The sequence below is a fragment of the Leuciscus leuciscus genome (genome assembly GCF_965113295.1).
Source record: "Leuciscus leuciscus genome assembly, chromosome: 7".
Lineage (NCBI taxonomy): Eukaryota > Metazoa > Chordata > Actinopteri > Cypriniformes > Leuciscidae > Leuciscus > Leuciscus leuciscus.
In genome coordinates this window covers 2867798-2882926 of record NC_138731.1, presented here as the reverse complement: position 1 = coordinate 2882926, position 15129 = coordinate 2867798, and the positions used below count along the sequence as shown (strand labels likewise).

Below are 15129 nucleotides of genomic sequence, written 5' to 3'. Positions count from 1 at the left end.
AAGTGAAAGCACTGGTAACTGGTGCTCTGTTGTTCTTCATCATTGTCAAGTCTTCATGAGTTTCTCCAGCCTGTTTGACATCAGTTGTAAAACTGCTACTTCTTTTTCCTTCTCTTTTCAGCTTGGTTCCTTGAAGACTTGTTGGTGTGTTTCTCATCCTCTGCCAAAGCATCCAAATCTCCAAAAGTGGGTTTGATATTACCTTTGCTTGGCGATCAACAAACTCCACGGACTGAATGAACTTGGCTCTTCTTCTGTTGTGCTCCTCATACTCGTAAGCATGGGCTCTCCATCTTTCACACAACTTGTAGGGCAGCTTTGAGATAATAATCCTCATGTTGGTAGGATTTTCCAACTCTGTAACCGACCACTTTTCCAACCATATTCAATGTCCTCCATTATGTTGCGCCAAGTGACCAGGAACAATGAAAATGCACTTCAAGATTTTCCATCCTCTAGGATATATTATGATAAACGGTCAAAAGCTTTGTGTTCTCCCTCTATGCGTCTGCACTTATTACATGTGTGTCAAACTCTTTTACATGCGCTACAAAATAGACGTCACTGAACATGCTCAAAATATAAATCAAAGAAATATATTCAACAGTAAATGAATAATTAACAAAAATAATTATTATACCAAATTTGTGTGATAAAAATATGAAAATATACATTTTGAAATTTGAAATATGGCTCTTACATCAACTATATTTAAATGTACACAACTAAGAACAGTGTGAAAAGAGTTTCCTTATTATATCTATCTGAATTTATAGACAAAACAGGTTATATGTGACTTTTTGGAGGGCTTTTATTTTAGAATAAGACAGTCCTGACATTGTGTGAGTGATTTCTACTATCATTGTACTTTCATTCTGAAGTGAAATTGATGTTTGGAAACAGGGAGTTTCTTTTTATATAACTTTTCTTGAATGAGCAAAAAGGCAAAGAAATAGACATTCTCTCATATGTACATATACATCCACATACATATTTACACAAGGCACACATAAGAGATAATGAGACAAAACAATATTGTTATTGAGTTTAGCGTGGAATATTATATCAGATTCAAGATCACCGCTTACTCAACCATAATCTGAACATGTTATTAATGTAATAAAGAGAAAGTAAGAGACTTGATTTATAGTGCAGCTCAAAGCATTATGGGTAGAATCTCTCTACAATCTATCCTGATTCATCAACAAAGTTTCACTGATCCATTATAAACCCAAAACCCAGGATAGAGCGGTTGAGTGAATGTGGTCTGGACTGTGTGGATGAGGCTCATTGTGTCAGAGACGCTGTAGAAGGACAGAGTTCCTGCACTGTGATCCACACACACTCCTGTTCTACTGTGATCCACACACACTCCTGTTCTACTGTGATCCACACACACTCCTATTCTACTGTGATCCACACACACTCCTGTTCTACTGTGATCCACACACACTCCTGTTCTACTGCTGATGGGCTTTACAGGGAGTTTAGTCTCTATGTTATTGTGCCAGAATGAGTAACTGGAGGAAGAGCAGGACAAACTCCAGGACTGATCATTATATCCAAACACACACTCATTACCCCGTCCCTTCCTGCTGATGCTCTTATATGACACTGATATATACACACCATATTCTCCACTGCACTCAATCTCCCAGTAACAGCGTCCACACACACTCTCTCTACACAACACCTGAGGATACACATCAAATCTGTCTGGATGATCAGGATACAACTCCGCAGGGAAAGTGCAAGTAATCACTCTGTTCCTCTCAGACAGACGGAGGTGTTTATTCACTGTGTTCAGATCCAGAGTGAGCTGATGGGAATCTGATGGAGATAAAACACATCAGAATCAGGAATTATGAATCTGTCTGATCTTTTAATGTATCTGAACTCTTCATGTTCAATATATCATCAGTGTCTCAGTGCAGTTTACCAGATATCCTGAGCAAATCATCATTTACATGATCAACTCTAAAACTCTTCTGTCATGTTTTCTTTCACTTCTCCAGGAAGAACATGAACACACTCAGTGAGTTTTTCTGCTTGTTTTCTCAGTGACTTACATTGTAGGAAGTCGTTCCTGGTCCTGGAAACAATGTTGGAGAAAGTGACTGTGGAAATCAACAGACATGAAGAGTGTGATTATCATGTCAAGAGAAAATGATCCCTGCATCCGTTCCTAAGACATTTCTAATATGATCTTCTACATGATCTGAGATGATGGAGGATCATTTCTGAGAGCAGAATCTCCAGGACTTTACCTCTGTCAGAGATCTTCTTCAGCTCCTCTTTGCACAAATCCTCCAGTTTGTCTCTCAGCTGACGGACAGATTCTCTCACGCCATCAAAAGAGGAGAGAGAACTGAAGAGATTGTCATTTACGTCTGTAGATTCAGGAGGAGCTGAGAGAGACTGGAAACTCTAGAGAAAACAGAAATTAAAGCTCATCACCTCCACACTTCATCAATAACCTGCTCTACTGTCAGATTTGTGCGGCTCTTGTTGATCTTTAGTAACTCTCCTCAATCCAGCACTTTCACAGCATCAGCTTCATTCTTCTCATATTCATTATGTGACATTAGAGACAAAAGTTCCAGCGTTTGGCATTTACACTATATGTGAACTTCCTAGGAAATCAATTTAAGCTCAATATTAGCCTGAGAAATATATGATTTTATTAGAAATGCTGCGATCATAAATACAAATGTTTAGTGTGTTTTGAAATTATATGTAAAAAAAATGTATGACAGCAGCAGTGAAATAAAGCACAAAACACACACACAAAAAACAACAACACAATTGTCCAGGAAACATGAAAGTGATTAATTTAGATGTGGAAATAAAATCTAGAGGTCAGTAATATACCAACATCTCTCTCACATTAAATATTGTAAATAATCATATAATTATCCTGATCAAATGCATCAATCTCCATATTAGCTATTTTATATTGTGTACATTGGACTCTAAAAAAAGTTGACATTCACTGGGAATGTCATTAAAATCTTTGTTTTATTCACATAATTAAAGGGCAAGTTTGCTAAATTCATATTTGTGTGATGACAAGGCATTAACATGTGATATTTTTGTCTTTGTTAATTTAATTTACTCTGAAGTGTGAAGTACTAAACAATCATTTAATATGTGCTTGGATTTGGGGTAATTTAACTTTTAATAAAGCACTTTAAGTTTTATTGAAAAAAAATAGTTTCATTATTAAAAGTGAAGAAACAATACTGTTGTTTTATTAAAGAAAACAATATAACATTTCTCATTTTATTCTAAACATTGTCCATTTATTTTTCGTTGAACACATCGTGTGTCTAGAGATTGGCTTTATTTAAAAGCACACTGAATTAATTTTGACATGGAGTGAATACAGAGTGAGGTTTTTTATAAGTGATCGGCAGCGAGTGATGAGGAGAGAGAAATGATCAACTAGAAATCTCAATAGAAAATAAACTGGACAATCAATTTACTATAAATGAGTTTAGATATGGATACTGTGAACTGGAACCTGTGAAACTTTCATTGCTAACAAACTACGCCGAACCACCGAACGTGTTGTTCCTACAACCAATATGAGAACAGAAAAAAATAATGAATGTACATCAGTTGGGAATCATTTCAATGTTAAGAAACAACCTATTTATATAATTTGTAAAAGTACCAAATCAATGCTTAGAAACGTTGCTATTTAAGTTTTGAGAGTGTAAGTTTTGGGAAGGGGCAAAATGTTGAGAAACGGCCCTGGTCTCATTGTAGACTTGAGTAGATTCGCTCAGGAAAAGCAGTTCAAAATCTACGAGCAGATTGAACATTATTTATAACTTTTGAGCAGTTATTGACACTGAAATCCACAAGGACTCTTAGGACACGATCCCAAGGTCAGGTTTTGTGTGGTTTCAGTATGTTGAAGCATTGCTAATATACAGACTTCATGTTTAGGGTCTTCATGGTCAAATTCATCAACATGTTAAAGGTGCTCTAAGCGATGTCGGGAGACGTTACTTCTTGTTGACATTCGAATTGTTGTCAAACAAAACGGAGGCTGGCTAGACCCTTGTCGGTGATTGGCTGGAGCACTGTTTGTTGTGTTTCGTGGTGCGGGTGAGCCCAGTTTGTTTTTGTTGCTGTTTGTGGAGCCTGTGGTGTCTAGAGAGACCGCGGTTTTTTACAGTGTGTTCAGGGGACAGGCAGCTAGCGGATAGTGAGGAGATGCTTTGAAAAGGCAAACAATTATGAACATACTGTCAATTCTTTTGTTTGAAGATCATCTGATCCAACTTTGATGAATATTACTCAAATTGCTACCATGAAGTTCACTGATTTCACCATTATATAAGAAATCAGAAGGAAAAATGAGGTAAAAAAGTTGAAATGTGAGTGAAGATGATCAGATGAGAGTCTGACTGATGATTCTATAATAACCGAACACACAGATCAACACTTCAGTCAGCGGCTCATTCTGCTCTCATGAAATGTTTCTCTGTGAGTCTCTTGCCACTAAAGTCCACTATGATCCTGTTCTTCTCGATCTCTGTTACCTGCAGGAAATGTATGTGATCCTGTGTGTGTGAAAGCTGCTCCAGCTCAGCGTCTCTCCTCCTCAGATCATTGATCTCCTGCTCCAGTCGCTCCAGTCGTTCTTCAGCTCGACTCACTGCAGTCTTTTCCTGATCTCTGATCCGCTGTGTCGCCTCAGAGCGGCTTCTCTCAATGGAGCGGATGAGCTCAGTGAAGATCCTCTCACTGTCCTCCACTGCTGTGTGTGCAGAGCGCTGTTAGGACACACATCACAATCACACAGTGAGCTTCAGTGAGTCCTGACTGAGACTTCTCAAACTTCTCTTCTTCTCCAGACTCACCTTATGAGACTCTACAGCCTCTCTCAGCTGCTGAAGATCTTTCTCTCTCTGCTGGATCCTCTGCTGGAACGACCTCTGCGTCTCCTTCAGCTGCTTCTGCAGCACAAACCAATAACACAGATGGCACTTTATACTGGCACTATATCATCATGTGAAGAGTTGAATCCAGTAACAGTAGAATTAATAACCAATGGCTGTAGGTTCAAACTCCTGAAGGGATGATTGATCAGTTTTACCACTAGGGGTGTGACGAGACACTTATCTCACGAGACGAGAAATGAGATTAGAGATTGGGTTTACGGGACGAGACAATATTTTTTTCACAATATTTTATAGAAATCCTCAATGACAAAATTCATGACTGGAAAATTAGACTGCAGGTTCATTTTGAAATGATTAACTAATAATCTTGTAATGAATGTCATTTCAGTTCTACTTTATGAGTATGAATTCAAATGCCACAAACTCAACTGACTGGCTTTTCTCCTGTATGATTTCACATGAGTCTCTTCAGACTCTTACTGTACATTACATATGAGCTTCCAGAACTTCTGATTGAGGCTGTGTGTGACCTCATAATTTAATTCCTTTCTACAAATTGAACATAGAAATAAAAACAGTTTAAATAACAAAAGTAAATAACAGTTTATTCTTAGTCTTATTAAGTGCAAACTATTAGTACAAGGACAGCCATAATCAAAGTACTCTCTTAATATTCAAAGGCAAGGCAAGGCAAGGCAAGTTTATTTATATAGCACATTTCATACACAATGGCAATTCAAAGTGCTTTACATAGAAGAAATTTAAATAATAAAAAGAAATAAGAATAATTAAAACAGTTTAGAAAAATTAAAAAAAATACAGTACTTTTAAAAAAAAATAAAAAAGAATATTATTATAGATCTTTCCTTCAAAGGATTCCCTTAAGACTTAAATCTTTCAACCTTCTTTTAACCTTCAATCTTCTTACGACTTCCATCTATCAACTTTCCTTTAACTTTCTTTTCTCCCTCATTTACTCACACGTTCTTTTCACTTTCTTTAGCACTGCGTTCACATTCTTTCTCAGACGAAAACTTTAATATCGTCATTTAAATACTGTTCTACTTTCAAACCCACATTAATACACGTCACTTTCACATTATCACTTTCTTTTACACCTTCTGAGTGGGTATTTACAGTTACGGGCTAAATGCCCTGCTGACCGGATCAAAGTGCAAACAGAGTCCAGAACTAAGAGGTGGTTACAACTACACAGTCCAGAGACAGGTTATTGTAAGCAGCCTAATTTGTGTGCATCAGGGAGCTCGCGTTTTACTTTCACTTTCAAATTCCTGACTTCGTGTAAAGAGCAGTGGTGCTGAGTGCGCTTTCTACAAGATAATACATTTATCAGATGCTTAAGCTCTGTTGCGCAACAAATCCTCCGCCATTGTCACGTGATCAGGGAACTGTGCAACTCGTGCTGGATGAGCAGAGCAGTCGTTTACAATGGTTTTTATTTTTAAAAACAGCAAAACGACAGTGGAGGCGGTGCGGCGGTGGGTACCGTAATGTAGTGAATGTAGCGGTGGCGATATCGTGAGACAGATTTTCACTCAATGAGAAATTTTGTCACATTGTAGTCTCGCGAGATCTCGTGGCATTAGATCTCGTCACACCCCTAGTTACCACCATTGTACATGAGTTTAAATGACGCATAAGGCCTGTTTCACAACGCAAGCAAAAGTATCATAAAAGTGAAACTGACACAGATGTAAAGCTTCACAATGACAGTGTTTCTGCTGAATAACAGTACGGATCCACTTTTGCACACGACTGAAGCGTGGTGTCGCGACGCCTCCCCTCATTTGTACATTGATTGGCGTTCCTCAAGTTTACCGCTATGGGTGTGGTTTTGAGCCAGCGGGGAATGTTGTGTTTTTAAAACATAGACTGTAAAAAAAGATGGACAACGCCCCTTCGCTCTCTTCCATTGGTGAGAAGTGAAGCCGTTAGTGTCCCAATATGGCGTTGACGTCTCGGGACCAGAGTCTGCGCAGTAGCGATCTCGGGACCGGAGTCTGCACAGTAGCGATCTCGGGACCGGAGTCTGCACAGTAGCGATCTCGGGACCTGAGTCTGCGCAGTAGCGATCTCGGGACCGGAGACTGCGCAGTAGCGATCTCGGGACCAGAGTCTGGGCAGTAGCGATCTCGGGACCAGAGTCTGCGCAGTAGCGATCTCGGGACCGGAGTCTGCACAGTAGCGATCTCGGGACCTGAGTCTGCGCAGTAGCGATCTCGGGACCGGAGACTGCGCAGTAGCGATCTCGGGACCAGAGTCTGGGCAGTAGCGATCTCGGGACCAGAGTCTGCGCAGTAGCGATCTCGGGACCGGAGACTGCGCAGTAGCGATCTCGGGACCGGAGTCTGCACAGTAGCGATCTCGGGACCTGAGTCTGCGCAGTAGCGATCTCGGGACCGGAGACTGCGCAGTAGCGATCTCGGGACCAGAGTCTGGGCAGTAGCGATCTCGGGACCAGAGTCTGCGCAGTAGCGATCTCGGGACCGGAGTCTGGGCAGTAGCGATCTCGGGACCGGAGTCTGCGCAGTAGCGATCTCGGGACCGGAGTCTGCGCAGTAGCGATCTCGGGACCGGAGTCTGCGCAGTAGCGATCTCGGGACCTGAGTTTGCGCAGTAGCGATCTCGGGACCGGAGTCTGCGCAGTAGCGATCTCAGGACCGGAGTCTGCACAGTAGCGATCTCGGGACCGGAGTCTGCGCAGTAGCGATCTCGGGACCGGAGTCTGCGCAGTAGCGATCTCGGGACCGGAGTCTGCGCAGTAGCGATCTCGGGACCGGAGTCTGCGCAGTAGCGATCTCGGGACCGGAGTCTGCGCAGTAGCGATCTCGGGACCAGATCTGCGCAGTAGTGAGCAGGAAGTAAAGCCATGAAATCAAGGCCCCGCCCTCACTCTCGCAGAATCAATTGCAAGCACACGCTCCTGCACTTTTTTAAATTAATTATAGAAATTTAGATATTAAATTTAAAGCTCCAATCTCCTCAGTCCTCCGAAGATCCCGAAAAAAAGTCTGTTGGTGCTTCAGTGACTACTTCGCTCAGAGAACCTGTCAATCACAGCTGTCAATCATGTCGTCACACCACCGCATCAAAAAACTAACTAAACTTATTCTAAAAACAAACACTTGAACTTACATCAGCGTGATAAAAACTACAGTAATTCAGAGAAACCATCTTTGGAAAAAAGATATTTGAAGTGTAATTTAATTGTTTAGTTGGTCTCACGTGTCGTTAAATAAGGAGGCGGGGCTTAAGACCTATACTAGGACCAGTCACCGGGGGGCGATCGAGACGCTTTGGCTTCACTTTTCAGGGCTTGTGTGGCACGCTTGTTTTAAAACATTTGGACCCACGAGAGACTTCCCCCAGTCTCCATGTGCTCTACTTCTATTGGATAGTCGCGTCGCGTTCAACGGATTAATTTGCATAAAGATGGGCATCGGCCAGCTTTTTGACGCACAGCATTTTTTTTAATGCAGCGCCGCCTTCCCGGGATGCTTTGCGGACGCGTTAAAGCAGTAGCGCGGGAAGGGGGGTGCTGCGGGGGATGCAGCCCCCTCGTCATAGCATCAGCACCCCCAAGTGGGGGGCTGTGGACTAACATAATATTGTAATTTAAAAACATGAAATAAAAATAAATAAATGGACAGCGTTAATAACTCTCTTATGCCTAATGTAGTGAGTGTTCAAGCTACGGAGAAAATTAAATAAAGTTTGAATTTGTCATGCTTTGTTTCCGATCAGAGCACGTGAGCGGAGAGCGCATTTCTGAATATTCCGCTCCGCTCGCTCATTCCGCTCAGGGTTTCTCGCCCCAACCCAGAATGTCCTGCTGGTTCGAAAATATGTGGAATAAGGGCTGCCTCCGACTAAAGTTTTTTTCTAGTCGACTAGTAGTTGTTCATTTAAGCCATTAGTGGACAAATCGCCCCTTTATATTAATTTTATTACTTAAATAGGCTATATACAGGATAATGAGTGTGTACATAATATAGCCGCACTCAAGAGCACGGCGGCACGCATAAAGATTGCCACAAAGAAGAACCGGCAAAAGTATGAATGTGTCAAAAATAGCAAGGAGACATTTAATTGTTTATTACCAGAGAGAAATGCATGTGAAATGCACATTTATGGATTACATATTCAGAGAGTAGCCTATTTCTTTTCGTTTTGAATAGTTTCGTTTAAAAGTAGACATTTCAAGCTTTCTATAATAGATAGCATATATTTCTCAAAACTGTGAGGCACAAGCTGAGTTACGGCGCCCTCAAGTTCACGTGCAATGCAAGTGATTGTGCCGGTGCCTTATTACATTGTCTGCTATATATTTGCTTCTTATTTATTAAATACAGGCAATTGGTTGATAAAACATTGATCAAAATTAAGATACAATTTATACAAAATGAAAATCTTTTAAAAATAGTCTTTCTACAAAACAAAACTCAATGAAGTGGTCAAAATCATGTCTTACCCACTCCATGTCTCCAGTCATATTGCGCATCTCATGATGTATCTTTATCTTTCTCATGCTGCATATGCTCACTTTCATAATCAACATTGATTACATTAAAAAATAACATTAGCCTATAATATTTTAACATAAATATGAAACTAAATGTTTTCTTTAATGGCTACAACACATATACAGTACAGAGAAATTTCATGTCTTGTTGTCAGCCACAACATAATGACGTCACATATTTTCCACCCCAGCCCCCCTCGCATGAAACAGCTTCCAGCGCGCCTGCATTAAAGTCACTTGACGTCACCCATAGGAATAAAGTGGACTGCGTCACGACAGAAGTGGATCCGTACCGTAACAGACCTGCGGCTCTATATAGTTCAAATGGACTGAGTCAGATTTACTGAACAGAAACTGTGTTCAAACTTGCATTATTCTTGACAGAGATATATTTTGTTAAACAACAGGTGAATATTTTCCATTACTTTATGTTGCTTCATTAAAGCCTGTGTAGCAACAATGACATCTGCTTTTCGCATTAAGTAGATCATGTGATGGCAAAACACATCGTCCTTGTCCTTACTGGTTAATAATTACTCCACAAGGACCAATTTGCCAGCGCCAGTTTGGCTGGGTTTCCCCCAACCTCACAGCCTCGAGACATTCCAGAACACACACACACACACCAAGAGACCCCCCCTTTATGTGTAACTCAGGATAAGCAATATTTAGTAAATATATGTACAATTCCATTATGCATGTGTGGTTTCTAATCTGCAGGTTTGAATTCTAAGTGTCTATCGAAAGAATTTTTCCCCCAATTTAGGGTCTCAAATAGAATCATGGTTTTGTAACCCTACCTCAGACCATAAAACTTTACGACCCAGGAAAGCAGACATTCTCAGCAGTCACGTCCCAAACGCACCACACACACCCACAGATTTTCCCTTGACTTACCATAGGACGTTACCAAAATGTTGATATATTTCTGAGGTGCCTTTTGTTATGACCATGTCATATTGGGGTGTCTACGATTTTGTCATGTGGTAATCAAGACTTTAAATGTGTGTAATTCTGCATATCTCCTGTAACTTCGCATTGCTACAACCTTCATGTGACGCGTTTGATGTCTTTGTAATTCTCTTAATCTAACAGAATCGAATTCCAATAGCAGAATGCAGTAATATACATTGTTTACACATTTCATATTTCTGGAACCGAAAGGCTTAAGTCAATCGTCACTGTAACTCGAGCCAGGAGACCGTTCCAAACGAACAAAGGGATCTTCCCGCCTAAGAAAATCTCGACAGCTGATTCGTCCTACACGAAGGAGGGGACGGCACATGGGACACTGATAAAAGTCCAAACCTTCAGTTTCCTCTCTCTCTCATCCAACTCAACTCTCTCATCCAACTCAACTCAACTCTCTTAACTCTCTTCCTCGGCGCAGCGCTTCTCCAAAGGAACATCTGGAGGAGGCTCTGGTCTTCTCTATCGAGCGAGCACATGTTCGAGTCGTAGCTGCGTCCCTTGCAACAAAGACTTTAAACCTCTCCCATCCCGGGAGATGAACCTTATTTTCCGGTAACATTACATTCAGTGAGCCTTTCAAGCTTCCCGCGACACCGGAAGACGCAGCAGAAACAGGACACCACCCTCGCTTCCTGCATCAGCTTCAGCCTGACCAGAAAGAGCACTCGCAAGTATATTGATTCCTATAAAAGCTGTTCCAGGTGTCTCGTGAACTTAGGTTTCTGTATGTAATAATTACTAGCTTTTCCCTTCTCTCTATATCTTTCTTTCTTTCATTTCATTTCATTCTGATCACGCTATGTTTTATGTTTTGGTTCGGTTAAATGTTTGTTTGTTTGTTTGTTTGCATTTTTACGTACGTTTATATCTGTAGTTTATATAACCTCTAGTGTGTGCCATTTTATAAATAAATCCATTTATACTTTTAATTGTCTCTGTGTTTGAAAACCCACCTTATAAAGTCAATGAAACTAAAAGATCTAAGCTACAAGCTCGATATAAACTACATTTAGTAGTTCTTAATTCATAAACTCAGAAAGTTTGATATTTGTGGCCAGAAGATAAAACTTTCTCGGAGTTTGTAAAGGGATACCCCCTTCTTAACCCTCTGAGGTCTGAGCTGTTTTCTGGGCTCTGGAGGTGTTCTGACATGCTCTGACATTTGTGTTTTTTTCTGTTACTAGTGACATTTTCATGGCTAAAGTCTGATTACACTGTATTCAGCACACACTCTGCTACAATTATATATCAGCAGCATGTATGTAAAAGTTTGTAGTTTTGAGATAATGACATTTATGCATGGTTTGTGAAAATACAAAAAAAAATTGTCACTGAAATAAGGCCATGAAACCCATACTGATTATTTCTTCACAAGACTTTTGAAAATTGTATGACATAGCCTAGAATATTTGCTCCAAAACTATGTGAAAATCACCCTGACTGCTCATTCAGATAAGACAATATATTGATTTAAAATTTCTAAGACGTGTTTTGTGTGACAAAGCCATATGCGAAGAGGCGTGATCATCTCATGAATATGTAAGCTTTTCACACCTGAGAAAGACAAAGACACTCCCCTAACTGCCCTATTAGGAGCGATCAGGCCCTGTCATTCAGAGCAACCTTGCACAAAGAATGAGGAGATTTAAAAAAGAATGGCTTTTAGATTGTTTGGATTTATTTACAACACAACACAATCCAAAAATACAAATGACAAAAGAGCACATTGAAAACAATGATCCAAAGACAGAGACCTTTGTGCCATTCCTAAAAACATTGTACATACCATTTCCAAGGTGTTTGATTTTCACTTTACCATGTTCATGTACAGAGACTCATGTGAATGTTGAAGTCAGCAGGACTCAGTTGCATCTGGTCCCTGAAAGAAAAGAAAAAAGTGAACATACTGGTATCAAGAGAAACTAGGCCTGCACGATTTTGGGAATACATTTTAGATTTTTCTGGTTAAAATTGCTTTTTAAAATTCACAGAATACACACACACACACACACACACACAAATGTTTCCAACAATATATAATATAAAGAACACCATATTTGTTGTGCCTTGTAGGCATAAGCTATGTGCAGTACTGCATAAAATAATTTTATTTTACAAAGCAGCCTATAAATCTTCCAAAAGATTTCAGTAACAATGCTAGAGAAAAATATATTGATTATCTTATGTTACTTCAAATGTTTCCATTCGTTATGATGATATGAAATGAGATAATAGTAAAAACATAAAGCCTAATGTTTGGTGCATTTTTCCTTTCAAACGCGATCACGCTCCAAAATATGATACATTAAAACCCACAGCGCGCTCCAAAATATGATACATTAAAACCCACAGCGCGCTCCAAAATATGATACATTCAAACCCACAGCGCGCTCCAAAATATGATACATTCAAACGCGATCGCGCTCCAAAATATGAACGCCATCGCGCTCCAAAATATTAAACATTATGGTTATACATATCTATGCTTGAGCAGATATCCACAAACAGTATTTAACAGTAAACACGGGTCTAAATAGTATAATATTCACCATATATCTAGCAACAGTTCAACTGCAATGTGAAGTTTATGCAACAATACCATAAACTAATAAGTAAGAATTTCTTACCTTACATCTTTCTTGTCTTCAAATCGCGTTCTTCTTCTTCTGGGGGTAAATCCATGTAAGCTCAGACGTGTCTTCCAAACTCGACGAAAAGCAGAGACTTGTGAAGTGTTTTGGTGTTTTGTGTTTGAGGTAATGAGCGCGTTCGCGTTCCATGTGGAGATTTGCATGTGAATCACTTTTGTGCGAGTGGGCGTGGCCGAATTAAAAGTAATTAGCAAGCGTTTGAGATACTGGACATCCTGTTGGTTTTATACAAATTACTTAAACAGAGAATATTTGTTTTCAGTTTGAATCCGATCATTTAAAAGTACACACTTAAAGGTATAGCGGAGGATGTTTTACTTCCTGGTGGGTAGTCTAAACTATTGGTCCTCCTAATTGTCAATCATTCTGGTGAATCAATCAAACTTTTCAAAAAGTGGAGAGGGCGGGTCTTATCTAAAATTTGGAAAGATCCTCCGCTATACCTTTAAATGTGTATAAAGGTGTATGGCTCATAAATGTGTGAGAAGTATTCGCTGAGTTTTGTTTCAGTTTATAGACGTGCTCAAGAAAAAAAAGTTCACCGCGACGGAGAGGCAGAACGCACACCCTGTTTATTTTCTTTATTTTACAAAAGCACAATGTTTTGATTTGATTGTAAGTGGACACATACAAAAGTAGAAATATCACAGATTCTTTTTTTATATTTCTTTTTTCTGTATAACCATAAATGACGGAGTAATTTAAGTTTATTGTACTACAATGTGAAGAAAATCCAGCAAAACGCGGGGGCGCGTTTCTCGACCTCAGAGGGTTAACTGTAATGATCTTACATTTATTCGCTGGACGAATTAAATGTTGGTCAGACCAGTTACAGAACAAGGTAATCTCGATAATTGATAAAATAAATGTACATGCGACTTATGAATTATGACCATGAGTCATAATTATTAATATTCCCATAATTCCCCATATTCTTGAGCTAATTCACATTTACCCCGAGTCGTTTACGTTACACCTGTTTTACAAAAGTTTGTGTTGATCAATGTTTACTTGTGTAATGTGTATTTTCACCATATCTTCTGTTAAGTTTACACTTCATTTCACTATATTTTTTGTTAAGTTCAACGCGGAGCTCAAATACGCTCAGCAGTGAAAGTCCACTTACAGCTTCTGTTCACTTCTGTGACGTCTGCAGTGTGAATGATGTTTCCTGATCATATGGTGCCAATATAAATAGTGTCAACATTATTTCATCAGTGTGTAGTTTCATACCTGTTTCTCTGTCCTCTGTGCTGCAGCTGATACAGTGTCGTGGTTTTTATGATCGTCCATCGTACACAGCACACATATAAACTTCTGGTCAGTGCGACAGAAAACCTCAAGGAGTTTATCATGTGTTTGGCAGATCATCTCCTGCAGTCGTCCAGTGGCATCAGTCACTTTATGTGGCTTAGCCTACGGGAGAAATATTCCTCATGACGGTCAAAATGAGTTTGACAGTAAGACTCCAGACACACCAGACAGGACTTGACAGCTTTGTGTTTTCTTCCAGTACAGACGTCACACTGCACATCTCCAGCTCCAGCGTAACAGTCAGCAGGAAGTTTAGTCTTCTTCAGTTTCTCCACCAGTTCAGCCAGCATGGTGTTTTTAGCTAAAGCAGGTCTTGGCCTGAAGGTCTGTCTGCACTGAGGGCAGCTGTAGACTCTCATCTGATCCTCCTGATCCCAGCAGCCTGTAATACAGATCTTACAGTAACTGTGTCCACAGGAAGTGGTCACTGGATCCTTCAGGAGATCCAGACACACTGGACACAGGAACTCATCCTGAGAAATTCTGACTTCTGCCATTTTACTGCATGAATACTGAGACACAAACACACAACAGCTCAACTGCACTTCAGTTTCTCTTTCACAAACTCTTCCTGCTTCCTGGTTCTGTGTTTCAGTGACGTGTGCAAAACAGGTTTATCTGCAAGTCTGTAAAGCAGGTTCCTCATTCCTGGTCCTGGACAGCCTTATTCCTGAAGAGTTCAGTTTCAACCGTACTCCCAAACGCCTGGATGTTATTTTAAATGCAAAAAACC

General features: G+C 40.1%; 1 protein-coding gene and 1 pseudogene across 2 annotated transcripts in view; both read right to left on the bottom strand.

Annotated features, from left to right (window-relative positions):
- Positions 1–15026, bottom strand: part of LOC309503357 (tripartite motif-containing protein 16-like) — a 53095-nt gene extending 38069 nt beyond the window's left edge. The window contains exon 1 of the mRNA XM_082176154.1: positions 14926–15026. The gene's annotated coding sequence lies outside the window, so the exon portion shown is untranslated. The remainder of the gene's footprint in view (positions 1–14925) is intronic.
- LOC309503353 (tripartite motif-containing protein 16-like) lies at positions 924–14978 on the bottom strand (annotated as a pseudogene). The gene is made up of 6 exons (XR_014211805.1): positions 14316–14978; positions 4875–4970; positions 4554–4787; positions 2268–2427; positions 2070–2117; positions 924–1830 (listed from the first exon to the last, which is right to left on the bottom strand). The product of XR_014211805.1 is annotated as a tripartite motif-containing protein 16-like (transcript).
- Positions 15027–15129: the final 103 nt, after the last annotated feature.